We start from the raw sequence: 16802 nt of genomic DNA, 5'->3' as shown, positions 1-16802 counted from the left end.
GCTGACTTATTATAAAAAGCCTTTTCCTGAGTTTGGTCACCAGCAGAAGCCTCAGATCAACAGCCCATGGCTGCTTTTCTCTCAGTGGTCAAGCACTTCCCTTCTGCCTTAGCCAGGGACATCCTACATTTATTATAAGCCCTGCCCTACTCAGTAGTCTAGTTTCCAACCCTTTTGTGCCCAGAAAGGTTTCTTTCTTTCTCTATGAGAGGTGAAGAAAAAATATGTGAAAAACGAGAGAGACATGCTACATAACTGTCATAAAGAGGCAACTCTCCACTTGACCCTTTTTAGTTCTTTCGCTCTCTGACTCTGAAGCTGGGGAAATGATTTAAATACTTTTAAGCAGAAGAGTAAAGTTACACATTAATGCTGAGTAGCTCATTTCCCTTAGCAACCCCTTAGCAACAGCAGCTTCAAGTTCAAAATACCTTCTTGTAAAGGATCACATCTTTAACGAAGATGAGTATGTTTTTAATGTAAGGTTTTTGAACAGGAGTTTTAACAACACCCAAAGCCTTGTTTGCTACAAGTGTTTATTTCATGTTAACCTTCCTTTATGATATTATGAGATAACCATAATGATGCTAGGCTTCAACAAAATTTGGATGTCTAGAAAAGCCCTGGTCCTACCCCAAAATTATTCACAAAAATGTAACTTTTCCTTTTTTTTTTTTTTAAATCAAGTCATCATGAATCCTAGGTCATTATAGAAATTACACTTAAGTTCTTTCAAAAGGGTTATTGATATTGAACTCACTATTCAATCCGACCACTTGCTATTGCTCCCTTACTAAGAAGAGTGAATAAAGTATATTTACTAATTTTATTATTTGATACCTACCTTGCCCACTTCATTATCCATAAAATAGATCATGGGATAATCAAATAATCATCACATTTGATTATTTTTCCATTGTCAGTGAAACAAGAATGCTTGCAAAAAGTTTTGCTAGCCTTTGAAAATCCTATGAATGTAAATGTGTGTAATATATGTTATGCATATCAATAAACTTAAATCTCGTTTGAGAATTTTGAAACCCTGACATCATCTTCAAGGTTTCACAACTCAAATAAAGTAAAAACTCATGCTTGAAATTTTTTCTTTATTATTTGTTAATACATAGGTACCTTGGGGCAAAAGGAAACAAAACACACACGGGCTTAGAACAGTGATCTTAATGGACATCTTCACTATTAAAAATTTATTATCAATTTATGTGTGCCAATTCAATGATACGGATAGCTAAAAGACAGATTTCCCCCATATCTTTGACATAGTATCAGTAGTTAGCCAAACTGAACCATCTATCTAACATGAATTTTTACACACTTGCCTATGTAAGAGAACTGAAGAGCATACCTAGAACAATAGGCCTTAACCACAGTAGGTGCTTGGTGCATGTTTGTGAAAGTAAGATCCATTTTAATTCACTAGGAAGTGTAAAAGGAGGAGCCAGGGGACATCAAGGCCAGTTTCATCTCTGCTACTAGTAATTCTATGACCTTAGGCAAACCACTTCTCTCTGGACCAGAATCTTCTTGAGTTAATAAGAAATGAAACTAGATGATTCCTGAAGTCTCTGCTTGCTGTAAAATGTCGGAGTCTATAAATAAGTAGTTTTTAATTAGCAAACAAAATTTTCAGTAAGGTTGACTCAGATTTTCAACTGACTTTACACCATAATAATACTCGCTAAAGGGAAATTGAGCTTTTGAAAAAGATTTTAAAATCTGCCTCAAAGAAAGAGGCAGGGTAGTAGCACATTCCTCCAATACCCAGTCTGGTCACCAGAGATTTGTTTTTTTTCTTTCTTTTTGGGAGAGAGTCTTGCTCTGTCAGCCAGGCTGGAGCGCAGTGGCATGATCATGGTGCACTGCAGCCTTGACCTCTCAGGCTCAAGTGATCCTCCCACCTCATCCTCTCAACGTGCTGGGATTACACGCATGCACCACTGTGCCTAACCAAGTTATTTTAATAAAATGAAGAACTGGAGATGGTTGGTTACAATCATCGAAACCATGGGCTTTAAAAGTCAGGGACCAGGACCTTGATTAAATCCAAAGATACTCTCTGAACTTTAGTGTCATATTTAAACTGGGGACAACAATCATGCCTAAACTTGTTAGATGAGATCATCCCTGTCAGGCATGTATTACGGGGTGTGACATGCTGCTAGTTACTAAAAAATGTTCACCATTTTTTATTAGGTTGAAACAAAATTGTTTTTGTAGGTTAAAAGCAGTCACATGTGGTCAATTTCTTATGGTTTTTCCTATGTTCTGTTACTGCCCTGCTTAAAAATCTTTCTAAGATCCTTATTGCTTTTATCAAGTCCAGTTGTTCAGTGTGGCATTCAAGGCTCTTTACAGTCTTGCCTTTATTTAAGTTTCCTGATTCCTCCAAGACATTCCTTTCCATATACACAGTTCTAGACATGACAATCTAGTCTCTGTCATTTCTTCCATCTAAAATGGCTTCTCTCCCTGGAAAATTGTACTCATCCTTCAAGGCCTCAGCCTCACTAAGCAAAATGAGCTTCTCCATTATCTGAGCTTTCACAGTAGTTTGTTCTTCCTGTCCCCACAGAACACATATCAGAGCATTACCACAGTTGTTTACAGGTCTGTCTCTCCCACCTGTTTTCAAGATACTTGAGAGAAAAACTGTTTTTTTTTTTTTTTTGAGACAGAGTTTCTCTCTTGTTACCCAGGCTGGAGTTCAGTGGCATGATCTCGGCTCACCGCAACCTCCGCCTCCTGGGTTCAGGCAATTCTCCTGCCTCAGCCTCCTGAGTAGCTGGGATTACAGGCACGCGCCACCATGCCCAGCTAATTTTTTGTATTTTTAGTAGAGACGGGGTTTCACCGTGTTGACCGGGATGATCTCGATCTCTTGACCTCGTGACCTACCCGCCTCGGCATCCCAAAGTGTTGGGATTACAGGCTTGAGCCACCGCACCCGGCCCAAAAACTGTTCTTATTTGTCTTTGTATCCCTCCAGCTGAGCACAGTGGCTGTCATAGTTGGTGCTCAATAAATATTTGCTAAAGTAAAACAAATATGTTCATGTGGCAGGCTGAGATATGGCCTCTCTTAGAAATATATGAATCCCAAGGATGACTCCAAAACTTTTGGAATCTACCTTTTCACAAAATCATTTTTTCTGATGTGAGAAAATTCTGCCAAAGGAAGGTATTATTCTTCTTAAAAATGTTCAAGTGACTTAAAACGCGAAACTCCAGAGTGGAAGTTGCTCTTCAAACAGCAAATCCATTGAGCTCAAACTATGAGCTTTCAACACAGACACTGTTTTATTGATAGAGATAGGGATGCTCTGGCTGCAAACTTATTTGGTGAATAATGTGAGGGTTTGCCCCCTGAATTCGTGTGCTTCTATAGCTGGAGAGTCTTCAGTTACAGGGAACTCCAATAGACCTGGATGGTGTGAAAGCTATGGAAAAGAGGAAGGCACTGCTGATATTGTAGCCTGTATTCTCAGGTCTCTGTACAACCAGAAAAAAGGTCTCTGGAAAAACCCTAGGAAGTGCAGGTACTTAACAGAGCATCTATATAGGCAGTGATATTAGTTAATATGTATGTATGTATGTGTGTGTGTGTGTGTAAAATTTATATATTATATAAATATAAAATTAGTTTAAAAGAAGGGTGAGTATATAGTTTCATACTATAGGAATATCAGTCTATTTAGCTAATTTGTAGCTTCAGAGGATTTATTTTCAAACTTTTTTATAGCAAGTGCTTTTTTCTAAACAAAATTTTATGACCCTCAATATACAAATAAATAGAACAGTGCTGTTCTCCTAGTTGGGGGAAGATGTCTACCCCATACCCACACAGTTACTGAGGCACCCTGAGGAACTCAGCAACCAGTGATGTGACCAATCTAGTCTAGTCTAAATAATACTATAATGGAGGCCGGGCGCGGTGGCTCAAGCCTGTAATGCCAGCACTTTGGGATGCCGAGGCGGGTGGATCACGAAGTCAAGAGATCGAGACCATCCTGGTCAACATGGTGAAACCCCGTCTCTACTAAAAATACAAAAAATTAGTTGGGCACGGTGGTGCGTGCCTGTAATCCCAGCTACTCAGGAGGCTGAGGCAGGAGAATTGCCTGAACCCAGGAGGCGGAAGTTGCGGTGAGCCGAGATTGCGCCATTGCACTCCAGCCTGGGTAACAAGAGCGAAACTCCATCTCAAAATAATAATAATAATAATAATAATAATACTATAATGAAAAAAAAAGTGAATTGAAAGTCAGAAGATGGATTTGAGCACCAATGCTGCCATAAACTAGCTGTATGAACTTAAGAAAGTTCCTGAGCACTTCCACTGAACTCAAGCCTCCTTGTCTATTACTTTCATTTTGAAGCATTCATTCATTGCTATCAGAACTCCCAAATGGAATGTCTCCATTGCTGAGGCCTCCCAAGCATACAGGATAACAGTGCTTACTCCTCTCATACTTTTCAAGTACTTGAAAGCTTCACAATTAATCTTCCTCCTAATCATTCTTTTTTTTTTTTTTTTTCTGAGACGGATTCTCACTCTGTCACCCAGGCTGGAATACAGTGATGCAATCTAGGCTCACTGCAACCTCTGCTTCCAGGTTCAAGAGATTCTCCCACCTCAGCCTCCCCAGTAGCTGGGATTACAGGCACCCACCATCAAGCCTGGCTAATTTTTGTATTTTTTCTTTTGTAGAGATGGGGTTTTACCACGTTGGCCAGGGTGGTCTTGAACTCCTGACCTCAGCTGCTCCTCCCACCTTGGCCTCCCAAAGCGTTTGGATTGCAGATGTGAGCCACTGTGCCTGGCCAATCATTCTTTACTTACAGAAACATGAAATACAACAATTAACAGTGGAAACACTCAAGGTTGACAACACAGGTTTCACAAGTAACAAGATAGTGCTTGGAAATAAAGCTGGTAACTTGATCTTGTCTTGAATTATTATCATCAACATATCCTTACCTTCAGTTTTAACTGAATACCATCTACCAGGCACAGTAGGCTTTCTTAAATTTCAGTCTAACCACATTGCTTCTTTGAGTAATAACAATCAACATTCACCCTTCCGCTGAAACTGTCAATGAGTGGTCTGTGAAGTGGTAACCAGAAGACCTCTAACAGAACCCACAAATTTCTAGGACATGGTATGTAGATTCATAATCTTCTTTTGCAGGTTTGTCTCTCCCACTTGAGCTCCTTGAGTGTGGGGCTTATATCCAATTCATAATAAATTAGATGGTTAAATAAATTAACAAATGCAACATTTCCTAGACAAAGCTTCCAGACAGCTGCTTTTCTCATTTTTAAGCTGAAGAAAGCAATAAGTAGCTCTGTTGTGTTTGCAAAGTGCTTTCACACAATACTGCTATCAATTGAGCATTTACTCTGACCTCTTTATATACATTTACTCACTTAGTTTCACAACAATCTTCTAAGGTTGGTACTGTTATTGTTAACTCTGCATTGACATATAAGGAAAATTAAAAAAGAGGTTAAGCTACATACATTATTTACTCATTATAATCGTTCAACAAATATTCACAGAATATTTGCTGTGTTATTCTTATAACCACGAGAAAGATAGGCTACTTACAATCATCACTTTGAATTAAGGAGAAAGGGGAGACCATGTTTTGTTCATAGTTATGGGTCCCTGAAGTGTCCAGAAAAGAATCACATTCAATAAACATCTGCTGAATAAGCACTGAGTAACCTCCTGATATCTGGTAGTGGGGTTTTCTACATCAACCACTTTTATTGACTGATGCTTGAGAGAAGGGATCCTTCCTTCTCTTGGTCAAGCGCAAATATTTTTGAGAGTGCAAGGAGTCTCTACTAATAATTACAAGACCACAGGCAAAAAGCAGTACTGGCAAACCAGGTCACATGGTCACATTATCTATGACCAGTTTCACCTGATAGCCACTGTGGTTTCCAGCAAAGGGATGAGGATAGAGGATGCAGGTGCAACAATGTCCACCCTAATGCAAGTGATTCAAAATCACATCAGTTGTCAGAAGCCCTGGTTAAAAATGTGCTGGTATGGTCAATCTTCTCAAGACACTTAGCACAGTAATGTGTGGGGAGAATTCAAAAAGCTTAAAAACAAACAAACAAACAACAATAAAAAAAAAAAAAAAAAAGAAAGAAAGACCACTATACAGAAATCTCAATGATACCCAAACTTTATACAACCTCTGGGATTACATTCAGGGAGACAACATTTGGGCAAATGAAAACTTACACCTATGTTTGTTTCTTTACTCAAGCTATTCTCTGTCTGGAACACAATGCCCCCACTTCTTCTGTCTGATGATCATAAATCAAGTTCAAGTATTAATTTCAATAAATTCATTTGGCAAATGTTTATCGAACACCAACTATGTTCCAGACATTGGCGAGTCAACAATAAACAAGGCACACAAAATCCTCTCCCCTGGGAATTGACATTGGAGTGAGAATAGGCAGAATTAATGGTTCCCTATTTGAGCTCTCACAGAACTTGTTCCACAGGTTACCCTTGTCCTTATCAAACTATGATTACTAGCTTCCCTGTCTACCTTCCACTCAAGACTGTAAGATCTTTGACGTCAACAACATCTGTGCCCTCCATGCCTGGCATGCTGCTGATTTACCTAACTGAACTAAAGTCCATATAATTTCTCACTGATGGTGCTACATCCTGCTAATATACTCTTGCGCTCACTGCTTGATTTTTGAATATTTAAAAATCAGCAAGCAGTCCCTTGGTACTCACAATGCACTGTTATTGGTATTTACAGTCAGACTAGGGAGCCGAGGCCTAATGATGAAAACATTCAGAAGAAGGGAAAAGTACATGATCAAAGACCAAACTGTGTGGGTTAGACCCAAACTACTCCCTAAAGTCAGAAAATTTAGATGTCACATGACTCTAGGAGCAAGGATACACACAAGTATTACAGAACATCTTTCTTTACTTTTAGCTCTGCAATGCTGCCAGGGTGCCCCCTTGGGTTCATTACTCTCTAAAACCACCCCTAAATATGCCAGAACGTCCCTGCATAGGCCACATTCTATGCCTTTGCACAAGTTGTTGCCTTGCTTGGGATATCCCTTGATTCCTTGTGTGTCTGATGGTCATACACCAATAGGATTCAGCTCAAATGTCACTTTGTGACACCATCCCTGACCTTCTAAGGAAGAACTTACTATGCTTTGTGTTTCCAATCCTGTCACATATACCCATCATACCTTGTCTGCATATGTAATTATATCCATCATTTATTTATCTCCATCTCCATCTTTCCTACTAAGGTGTGAAGGCAAAGACCCTTATTCATCTCTGTATCTGAAGCACAATGCCAAGTACAGAGTTTGCGGATGGACAGATGGATTAATGGATCAACAGATGGACAGAGTCAGTTACAGTGAGCTAGAATGGCCAAAAAAAAAACCATCAACTGATATAACCTTGTGTGGTCTAGCAAAAGAGTTTGGAAGTATAGAGATTTGGGTACTCATCTTGCACACATGTCTCACAGACATTAAGGAAGCCACTTAATCTCTCTGCCTCTCATGTAGTCTCATCTATTAAATGGGGGTAAAATCTGCCAGTCCTACCTCACACAACAATGGCTGGGGATTTTATTGTGAGATGACAGATATGAAAGTGCTTAGAAAAAAATGTTGTTTCAGTACAATATGGCTTCAGGAAAAGAAAAGCAGTAGCCACTTTAATTTACTTGGAGATATTTTTAATGGAGGCCAGTACTTCTTTTCCTTCCAAACTGACACATGGCTGTGCTTTTTCTAGGTCTGTTACAGAACAATAGGTGACAAATTTCTGTGTTGGAACTCCTTGGGGTGAGTTTCTTTTTCTTTTGCTAGATGTGAGAAAGAGGATTTGTCCTCTTTGTAGGTCTGGAGTTTCAATTCTTGAAGTCTAAACATTTCTGATGACCTTGAACCAATTTCGGCCACCATCGACAGAATGGGAGTGGAAAAATCCCCACCACATCTGCCTTGTCAGGGGGTGGAGGAGAGAACTTTCTAAATAGCCTCATTATTGGTCCCAGCTGAATTCTGCTCCTGTTCCATGATGCCGGCAAAAGCATTTTAGTAAGATGCTGCCAGCATCAAAAGCAGATCCACTTACGGTTTCCTGTAAGCCTATCTGCAATGGCAGAAGGTGGCAAGCAGCCAGGTGTGAGCGTGCATGCTAAAAATCTCCAATACGTCAAGCTGGAAGAACAATTCATGAAATGAAATTCAACATTCTATTTCTACTCCAAAAACTCAGTTTAAGTCACCGGAAATTCAGCTGGGTAATTCAGCTCCAATTCCCTTCTGCTTTACTGAATCAGAGAACCTCAGAGATAGAAAGGCCCACTGCATTCTTCTAGCTTAAATTTCTCCTACCTTACCCCAGCAGGACTTGGAAACAAGGGGTCACTGGAATCTGCTTACATACCTTCAGTGAAAGGGAGCTCATTCACTACTTTTCCAATAATTTGCCCCAAATTATTGACTGATGCAGTCAGTGTCCAAGCATCCACCCAGTCCTGTTTCCTTTTCTGCATAGCCATATAGCTAGACTACAGTGGGGCTAAGTGATTAAACTCTGGCCAATGGAATGTGGGTGGAAGTGATGCACCTCACTTTTAAGACTGGTCTCTAAACAATTTCTGTATGATCTGCCATCTTCACTCTCTCTTCCCCTACCCACTAGGTGGATGCAAAGGGTACAAGGGAGAACTCTGAGACTCTAAAGGAGAACAGAGCCACTACATGAGAAGCACCTCAGTCTCTGAATGAGTGGAGCACAGTATCCTGTGGACACGCTGAACTGTGAAATGAGCAAGAGCTAACCCTGACTGTGTCAAACCATTGAGATTTCAGGGTTGTTTGTTACAGTAATTTGCCTATTGTGACTAATACACACTATTCGTTCATTTTTTTTTTCAAATTACAATATTAGAATAAGTGTCTTGAAAGTTACTATATCACCATCTCCCTTAGAAGCCTAGTGGTACACATTGTATAGAATATTTTAGAATAGTTCTTTCTCTATACTACTGGCTCCTGAAAAGTGAAAAAGAGTAGTGTGAGAAGGCAGAGGAAGGAGTATGAGGAGAGGTGGGGATTTTTTCAAGAACTCGTCTTTTTATATGTAAGAGTTTCATTTATAGCTTATGACAACCTTGAGATAGATACAATCATTAACTTTTTTTTTTTTGATAAAGAGTCTCGCTCTGTCGTCCAGGCTGGAGTGCAGGGGCACGATCTCGGCTCACTGCAACCTCCTATTCCTGGATTCAAGCAATTCTTTTGCCTCACCCTCCTGAGTAGCTGGGACTACAGGCATGCCCCACCACCTCCAGCTAATTTTTGTATTTTTAGTAGAGACGGGGTTTCACCATATTGGCCAGGCTGCTCTTGAACTCCTGACCTCGTGATCTACCCACCTCAGCCTCTCAAAGTGCTGGGATTACAGGTGTGAGCCACTGCACCAGGCCTCCAATCACTAACTTTTTAAACAGGAGGAAACAAGAGACTCAGTTGTTGTACATAGCCTCTCCTTGAGCCTGTTTAGCCTCTGCCATTCCCCACTGATTTCAGTACTAGAACCTTCCAACTGTCCTCTGTGGCAGACCTTTTCACAACCTCCACCCACCTCTCTGATGCCCAAATACCAGCCTGAGAATTCCTGTACTTCATATATTGGGACCTCAAATGCCTTTGAGGCTTTTACATGACTCTTAAACATCTGAATCTCCTAGACATTGAGTTTCTCCATCTGGCTAGTCTTCTGCAGGTGACCCTAGCAACCAGCTGTATTTTCATTGCTCCTGGCCTTATCCTTCCCACCTCTGACAGCATCAATGAGAAAATACACCCCATCCCCTAAGCCCATTCTAAAAACAGAGAGGGTTAGATAGTTTTTGTTTGTTTGTTTGTTTGTTTTAGAGACAGTCTCACTCTGTTGCGCAGGCTGGAGTGCAGTGGTACAATCATAGCTCACTGCAACCTCAATCTCCTGGGCTCAGGTATCTTCCCACCTCAGCCTCCTGAGTAGCTGGGGGACCACAGGCACGTGCCACCATGTCTGGCTAATTTTTACAACGTTTTGGTAGAGATGATGTTTCTCTGTGTTGCCTAAGCTGGTCTCAAACTCCTGGGCTCAACTGCTCTGCCCACCTCAGCCTCCCAAAGTGCTGGGATTACAGGAATAAGCCACCACGCCCAGCCAGAAAGAGGTTTTTTAAAAACACAAGAGAATGTTGAAATTAAACCAAAGTTTTTAAAAATCAAGTTTTTTTTTTTTTTTTTAAGAAAACTGTATTAGAAGCTACAGAGATCATCTTGGAATCTAAAAGGAAAACCTTTAAAATTAATAATGCCTTATATTTTTAATTCAATTTAGCCAGTTTTTAAGAATCTGCATTAGGTTGCCCTCCTCTGCTCCCATAGCCTCCTTGCTTCCTTTCCAACAATACAGCACTTTTCACACTGTAATGGTAAGTTTTTATGAGTCTTTCTTTTCTGCTACATTGAGAATTTTGCAAAGCCAGTGACCATGTCTGGTTCTCTTTATCCTAGTGCCTGGAAGTGTGGCAGAGTGGCAGATAATATTTGAGAAGCTCATTCACTTTCAGGATGGCTTGTAGTCAGAGCTGCTCAATTCCTTTGCTGTGGAGACCTCAAGCCTTGCTTTGGATTAGCACCATCAGCTGTGAAATGGGCCTATTGCTATACTCAACCTTCTGCAGAAAACAATTGCCAAGCCGTAGTAAAACCAATAGAGTCATTTGAATGGATCCGAAACATTATGGCACTCACTAAGTCTTAGCAGATTATTTTTCTGTCTAGTATTTGGAGAATAGGATCTGTGGGAGGATGTGAGAGGTGCTGGCTGGCTGTTTGGGTGGCTGCCCTTTCTCATTTCTTGGTTTCTAGAGCCCTGAGTGATCGAAGGAGCCTGTCTGTCCTTGGAGATGAAGGGCTAATGTCATGGAAGTAGCATTACCATTCTGCTAAGACATTCAGGCCAGCGGTTGGCTTTTTTTGATTTCAAGAAGTTTATGGAGCTTGACACTAAACATTTTTAGATTTCTTACTTTATCCAAGGTTGCATTAAATATTCGTTAATATTTGTTTCCAATTTTGACATCAGCTGAATCCATCAGTTCAAGTGTACCAACTCTTCAGTGGGGAAAATGAGAGCCTCTGAGTTTTGTTAGGGATGCTTGAGGAATAGTTGATGTAGAGATAGAAGAGATGAGCTGGAGGACCTCCCAAAAGGATTCCATGGTTCGGATGGTTTATGCAAATGTTAATGAGTAAGTCATCATGGCAGGGAAGACAAAAATAGTGCAGTGATGCTGTTCAAGTATTATGTGCATTTGCCTATAATTAAGTGATTTCGGGAATTCAGAAGTGAGTTCTCAATCCAGCATAAGCTTCTAGCCACTGTGACATCACAATGCTAATACATCCTTCACTTCTGCCTGGTTCAGTGAAGGACAGGTCAGCTTTCATCAATTTCATTTGTGAGCCAGGATGTTTCCAGTCAACAATAAGCTATTCCTTACAATTAAAGCAAATGCTCTGAAGCACTCACAACTCAATCACACAAAAGGCACACAGAGCCTCAAAGGAACTATCAGAATGATTTTTCTAAGACACAGATCAGCCTCAGTGATCTTGTAATTTGTGTGTCTACTGGGTCTAGAAACCAGAATTCAGTGAGACAATAAAGCTTTTATATTAGTCAACTTGGGCTTCCATAGCAAAATGTCATAGACTGGATGGTTTTTTTCTTTGAGACAGAGTCTCGCTCTGTCACCCGGCATCAGGCTGGAGTGCAGTGGCGCAATCTCAGCTCACTGCAACCTCCGCCTCCTGGGTTCAAGCAATTCTCCTGCCTCAGCCTCCTGAGTAGCTGGGATTACAGGCACGCGCCACCATGCCCAGCTAATTTTTGTATTTTTAGTAGAGATGGGGTTTTACCATGTTGGCCAGGATGGTCTTGATCTCCTGACCTTGTGATCTGCCCGCCTCAGCCTCCCAAAGTGCTGGGATTACAGGCATGAGCTGCTGCGCCTGGCTGACTGGATGGTTTTAACAAAAGAAATATATTTTCTCATAGTTGTGGAGGCTGGAAGTCTTAGATAAGGGTGCCAGCATGGTTGGGTTCTAGCAGGGACTCTCTTCCTGGCTTGCAAATGACTGCGTTCTCACTGTTACCTTGCATGGTAGAAAGAAAGATCTCTCTCTTCCTCTTTTTATAAGGCTACCAATCCTAGTCTGATCACAATCAGACTGTGATCCTACCCTAATAACCTCATGTAACCTTAATTAACCCCCACAAGCCTTATGTCCAAATACAGTCACATCAGGAGCTAGAGCTTCAAAAAGCAAATAGTGAGGACACAATTTAGTCCACAGCAACTTTTCATGTAGAAAATTCAGAGTCTACTTGAGGTGGTTACATTTTAAGTTACATACCTAAGGTGAAATTCATAAAAATTAAAGTATATTTATCTTCAATGGGTTATTTTAGCTAAGATTAAAAAAATTACAATCTAGAAGATGTAGTCTGCTGTATATAGCCACAGTTGTAAAATATACATCTCTGGAGATAGTGAGAAAAGAGACAGTAGAAAGTACTAAAGTAGAAGACATGAACACCAAGCATCTTTGCTCTGTCACTAATTAGCTGTGTCACCTTGGCTAAGTCCCTAGACCTTTCTGTGCCTCTCTGCTTCCTCATTGTACAAGCTGGTTTAAACAAGAAAATACATTAATTTAAAATAAATCATGTTTTAGAATTCCATTTCTGGTTGGCTCTTTTGGGGATCATTCAGCACAATGAAATAGAAAAGGATTATCCTGCTCCAAAGGGGTTGCAATAAGGAAAATGATGGTTGATGAAGTAGATATCCTTGAACCACAAATTCATTTTCTTTAGTTTTAAGCCCAAAAGATAATGATTGACTCTCTAAGCCCACCCTCTTCCTCAGCACTGGCATTTTCCCTTTGGAAAAATAGATGGGAACAATGGGAATCTCTTCCTTTAGCTAAAGAACAGCAGAGGCTAAGGAGTGATTTGAGGGGCTCAAAATGAAGAACTGGCCTTGGATCTGCAGAGTCCCTGAGATAACACATTTACACTATAGCAGTCCCTATTCCTTCCAGAATATAATACACAACCATCCCTCTCTGAAAAGCAAACAACAAAGAAGACTAGCTCCAATCCGATTATGTGGGGGTGGAGGGTACAGGGTGGGGAGGGTGCACCATTCCCAGGGTGGCAGGAGCAGGGGTTGGAGAGCTCATAGCAAGAAGAGCTCTGAAAATATATCTCTTATATAGAATGCATGCTTCTGGCTTTAAAACATTAATTCCATTTCAGAGAGTCACTGAACAATTTCCCAAGGATTCCCAAGATCTCTTAAGCCATAAAAAGCATCCTTATTATATTAGTATGCTAAAGGGTTCCTCCGCATACTATTCCAGGAGACAGAGCAGAGAGAGTATGAAAAAAAATGCTGAATGGTTCCAAGGAACTAAACAAAGAAATACCTTTAAAGCTTATCTAGTTATATCTTATTTTGAAATCTAGTTTTTTCAAAGCCAAACTAGAATAATTTCCCAATTTTAAGGAAAATGCTATGGAAGCAGGTATTTACAATTCATACAATTTCAATGTTCCTTTGTACAGTAGAAAGGACCTTCTAAGCAAGACATGCTTATCAAACCATAAAATAACTAGGAAAAAAAAGTAACCCATTAGCCAGTCTTGGACTATTATAAGCTTAAAAGCAATTAACAAGGAAAAATACTGACAGAATGGCCTACATGTATATTTAAAACTTCAGGAAGTCTAAAACAGAAAACGTTACAAGGAAAACAAGCTGGAAAGATATTTACCAAAGATATAAAAAAGGATCATTGCTTTTATTATTTAAAGCACTCACATAAATATATTACAAAAGACAACATAGACTCAGACAAAACACATGAACAGTTACCCAAAATAGGACTTAAAACTGGTGAACAAACATGTAGGAAAACATCTATCCTCATAACTAGTTTTACCACTCATACATGAAAATAATGCTTGGTTGACTTCTCTGCATCCATCTCCCATTCACTACCTCCATAAGAAGGAGGCTTGTAGCTGTAAATATGGTCAGATTCAAGAGCTTTATATTGGGTCAAAGTCTCAGAGGATAAAGTTTTTACCATGCCATGCATTAAATATTATGAATTTTTAAAGCATTTGTTAATTTGATATCTGAATAAAAATGGTACCTCATCTGTTAAGGAGATGATATTGAAATGGCATTTGGACAGGTCTATCCCAGCAATGACAATGCAGATATTCTTTCTTTGCTCTGAATAGGTTCTTCTTTACCTATTTGGATATAGATAAAGGGGAAAAGGAATAAGGGGCAACTGTATTTTTAGGCAATGGCTACCTCTAGGCCTAGCCAAATAAAGGCTTCAGAGATCCTGCCCAGATTATGAGGCCTGAAAATAGAGCCAATATGGGCACCTCTACTTGCCGCTCTTCTCTAGAACCCTTGGCCACAAGCCATCCTCCTACGATGGCCTCCCAAAGTGCTGTGATTATAGGTGTATGCCATGCCACTGGCTACTGCTGTTCTCTGTACTTACATTCTCTGTGTGACCTCAAAGGAAAAAGAGTCCAGGAAAGGATGTGGTTGTTCTTGGAACTCTGGCCAAATGTCAACTTTATATATCATCCCTTTAGCAAATGAAATTTACTGAGCACCTACAATTACAGGCATAGTTTGAGTCACCTATCAAAATAGCTAAGACTTTAAAAACTGATGATGCTGGAAAGGGTGCAGTGAAATTGGCACCCCCACATAATACTCACAGTTGTATATACTTTGGGATGCTGGGATGAAATTTTTATAATGTGAAGCAAGAGCCCTAAAAATGTTCCTACACTTTGATCTAGTTTGAACCCCTATGAAATTATCATAATGATAGAGAAAGTGTTTTATATAGAAAAATATTCAATGCAGCATTGTGTATAAGCCCATGTTAGGCCCAGACCTGTAAAGGTGAAGGTGCACAAGAACACAATTAAAAGGAAAATAAAAGGAACTAATGGTAAGTTATTATAAGTGTTATGAAGAAAATCCACCAAGTGCTAAGAAAGAAAACAGGACCTATACGAGGTAAGACTTTCAGGGAAAGCCTATACATCTAAAGGATGAGATACCCAAAGGATGAGAAAAAACTAACCATTGAGCCATTAAGATCTAAGACAAGAGTGTTTGAGGCAGAAGAAATGGCCAGTGCAAAGTCCCAAGGCAAGAACATTCTTGACTTGTTCCAGGAACAGAAAGAAGACCAATGGGATAGGAGTGTGGCATACAAGATAGAAGGGGGTAGGTATGAGATTAAGGTAGGGAGGGAGGCAGAGCCAGATTATATAAGGAAAATGCCTATGCCATTATGTTAAGGGTAAATGGGAGGGTCAAAATTGTGTTCACCATATGATCTCAGCCATAAAAAATACATTAAAAAAGACGTGGAGGAAACAATCTAGAATGGTAACAGTGGTTATGTGGGAGAGCACAGGCTTTGGAACTAGGGAAAAACAGAATGTTGTAAACTAAGCAGGACAATTATTTAATCTTTCTAAGTTTAGTTACCAAATCTATAAAATTAGAATTATGTCACCTACCCTACAACAGAGTTGACATATGGTAAACATGCCTTACTTAAAGAACTTTTTAAAAAATGACTGCTAGAACTACTCTTGGGTAAGAAAATAATGATTTATCATCTTTATACTGTTTTATATTTTCCTAATTGTTAACATTGAACATGTGCTTCTTTCATAATCAGAAAAACGCAAACCTTATTTTTTAAAATGTTCTGATGGCTAAAGAAAAATTAACTACACTGTGTTAAATTCGATGCCTTTCCACTGCAACAAATGTATTTCCATTAGCATACTAGGCATTTGAGGTACCTCTGAACAATGAGGGGAATGCAACATTCATAAAGGACCTTTTAACAATAAAGATTCAGCTATGCAAAAATGCAGACACTCACAATTAACTTGAAATATCAAACAAGTTGTTATTGACCTTTCAGGAGTGTCAACAATGCCACAGGTTCTTTACAAAATGCAAAATTAAGATACATGGCTGCGCAGTGTGGTCCTAAAACAATCTTCAGAAACTTCTAAAAATTCACAGCAAGCATTCTTTTTATTTCTATTTCAATAGTGATTTTCAGATTTCTCAGAAAGTGGGAAAATAGCAGCTGTGCCCTGGAGAAATGCTTTATTTGCTAACTTACTTTTTTGAATATGGAGTTTTTGCTCCAAATTTTGTGTTTAATGATAACAAAACTGACTAGTAGACCTAGAGAAGGCTGATGAACATTGGTACCCACCTGCCAGTAGTTAGATATATGTTCATCCTGTGAGAGAAAAAGAAGCTTTGAAGTCAGACATATCTGATACAAGTTATAGTTCAACCTTAAAGACTCTAGATGACTGACATAGTATATAACCTCTGCAAGCTTTTAATTTCCTCACCTGTGAAATACTTTGCTGAATTAGTAATAATGTACCTAAAAATTCTTATAGAATGCCTAGCATCTGGCAGGTGTTAAAGAAATGGCAGTTGGGAGAGGCTGAGGGAGGAGGATCACTTGACACTGGGGGTTTGAGACCACCCTTGGGCAACAAAGCAATACCCAGTGTCTCAAAAAATAAAAAAATAAAAAATATT

This window comes from Callithrix jacchus, chromosome 7 (genome assembly GCF_049354715.1).
Source record: "Callithrix jacchus isolate 240 chromosome 7, calJac240_pri, whole genome shotgun sequence".
In the NCBI taxonomy this organism is placed as follows: Eukaryota; Metazoa; Chordata; class Mammalia; order Primates; family Cebidae; genus Callithrix; species Callithrix jacchus.
This window is presented reverse-complemented; position numbering follows the sequence as displayed.